Here is a 3,054-nt window from a genome sequence, read left to right as displayed (position 1 = left end):
TAAGCGACATGTGTTTTCCAGTTGCCCCAGTACTACTGAAAAAATTAAATATGAGAAATCAAAAATTTATATCTGAGGCAACCGTTAGCTATCTCACATTAAAAAACCATGCATAAAGATATCTAGAGCTTGTTTTCCAAAATTCAAATTCATTTGGAAAAAAACATGCTAAGCTCATAAAACCAAAACTTCAGGCCCTAGACCACATTCTTGGGTAAAACACGTGTCCTTTTCTCATCTTTGTTTACAGCAAGCAATTCTAGACTAAACGCCATTAAGTAGAGCGCTTCTGATGATTTTTTGCTGTACACAAACAGTACATTTGCTGTAAGCACAATGAGGGAGGTAGGAAGTGGACATCACCAAAAACTACACAAAAAAAGTTACTTACCACTACGTATTTTGACAAAGTAGATCGTGAGATCAGCAAAAGTGAGAGACATTTTTAACACCTAGTAAGATAGACTAAATTAAAAATACTACCTCATTTCTGACTTTGCAATATTGAATGATACAAAGATTTATTTTTCAGCCAGAAACAGAAGTTCCGTTGGAAGTTCTGCATGAGGAAAAAAAACTTTGTGTGCATAATTGATAAATGACCTACAGTACTATCCACAGTCATTTTGGTTTTAACTTAATTCTTCATGTTTATAAAACTTTCAGACTCTTTCCTATGCACTAGAAAAGGGGGTTTTATATTCTGTAGCTTTCCGTTATATCCTCTTTATATCTTTGCTGGAATAGAAAGTGTCTGTGTGTGTGTGTGATTTATAATTTTTTCAGTATGTATTAAAACAGCATCCTTAAATTATTTAACTTCAATCTTCAGTGGATTTTTTCCAAAAATATTTTTAAAAAATCTATCCATTGCCTATGTTTAAGCATAGGCACTTAGCATATCAGCAGTATATCACTTTATAATTTACCCAACACACCTGGATTACTGATTTTCTTTTTTTTATTTTTATTTTTTATTTTTATTTATTTATTTTTTTTACGGTACGCGGGCCTCTCACTGTTGTGGCCTCTCCCGTTGTGGAGCACAGGCTCCAGATGCGCAGGCTCAGCGGCCATGGCTCACAGGCCCAGCCGCTCCACGGCATGTGGGATCTTCCCGGACCGGGGCACGAACCCGTGTCCCCTGCATTGGCAGGTGGACTATCAACCACTGCGCCACCATGGAAGCCCCTGGATTACTGATTTTCTCTTTCAAGTTGATAAAAAGAAATGCTGTTGACTGATTAGGAACATCAAAGCTATGTGCTGTTATAGGCTCATTAAGGTGAACAGACCCTAGAAAAGAGCATCAGTCAATTTCCCTTCCCCTTGATAGATGTCTCATAGCTATGTTGGAGAACAGAGACCAAAGACAAGATTTTAAGTATGTGTCTTGGAAAACTGGGGACTGTTTACCACTACAGGAGTTAATTTCCTGAGCTGGCTTTTACAGCCAATTTATGATTTCAGAAGTCGTATCAATCATAATCCCATAAATGACCTTTTGGTTAAAAGCTATTTCTGGGGCATCATAAGACTTATTAAAGAAAAAAAAAAATGTGGAAGGGAGGGAGGGGTGGAGGGAGGGAGGGAGGGAGGGAGGAAGGAAGGAAGAAAATGACCTTCTTTGGTTTTTCCATTGACTGGAGGAGATAAAGCATCTATGATGGATATCGACTCCATAACAGCTTCAGTTAGGCCCCAACTTCTGTCAGTTTTCTGAGACTAAATATGAGGAGAGAGGAGTGGAAATGAGAGGGAGTGAATTTCATTTCAATAGATCTGTGTCTTCTGTTTCTAAAGGGGAATATTTAGTTTACACACATATTATCAGACCCATTGTATTCTGATGCAGTTTCCTCAGGAATAACATCATTCTTATTGCAAATACGTATCCAAGTGGTTGAATTCATCTGTGCCTTGGGTATGTTGTTGCTTTCATTTTGCCAAAGGAAAATAAATCTTCTTAATTAGTACTAATGTTAAAAGTTACTGCTCAGTATTTAAAACCCTCCTCAGTTTGAATTCCTCATGAGAATCAACTGTCTTTAATGGAGGGTACTGTCTCCACAATTATATGTCCCCATTTCTGTTCCTCAGGATTATATTTTGAAGCTAAAGACAGGCGTTGGTTTGTAGAAGTTTGAGCTGACAGAATGGGACAAAAAGGAATAATATTGTGGAATCCAGAGATATGTTAAGATGAAGCATAATTTAAAAGGGAAAGTTAGAGAAAGATATCCATACCTTCATGCATGAGCACACACTTAAAAAAGCAACATGTTTTTTTCTCAATATGTTTCTCAATATCTGTCAGAAAAAAAAGCCAAAAAAGCAAAATATATTTTACTGTGAACAATGTTGTATAGGAGTCTTCTAGATACGCACAAATATGAATGAGTAAATCTACTTGATTTCCAATATGCTAAAAAGAAACAAAAACTCAACACCCACAAAAGTACCCAATGCATTAAATTTTTTGAAGTTAAGATTTACTGTTATTTCAGTAGTGAAGACAGCTCCAAATTATTCATCAATGTTAAAGAATATATCAAAATATTGAATTGCTTAATTAAGAAAATTAGGTGCCATTATTGCTATCAAAACCAGTTTACTCCAAAAGTAATGCAAATGGAAATTGACTTCAGTGACTGAATATCCCTATTTTGACTATTCCTCTGATGGGGACAACTGATTCCCAGGCTATCCTGCAGGTTACCTGCAGGGTAACATGTATGACTTCTCTGTACACCTAAAGTGCTTCAAGTTTTTCTGTTATCAAATATTGAGAAGCATCCAGGGGTCCTGATTTTGCTCTCACCTGTATTTTTCAAAACCCCCATATAACTGATATTGTAAATACAATTGAGAAAAGGAGAACAAACACAATGAAAAAAAAAAAGAAAGAATAGGAGTGGGAAATTTTATAATTTAATGCTATGTAAATATCAGAACATCTCAATTATTCAAAATGTACTGAATTTAAGTGCATATTATTTTTAGAAAATATCTACTTCTATATCTAATAAACAGGAAGTAAATATTGGTAATAAA

Source organism: Tursiops truncatus, chromosome 18 (assembly GCF_011762595.2).
Source record: "Tursiops truncatus isolate mTurTru1 chromosome 18, mTurTru1.mat.Y, whole genome shotgun sequence".
NCBI lineage: Eukaryota > Metazoa > Chordata > Mammalia > Artiodactyla > Delphinidae > Tursiops > Tursiops truncatus.
This window is presented reverse-complemented; position numbering follows the sequence as displayed.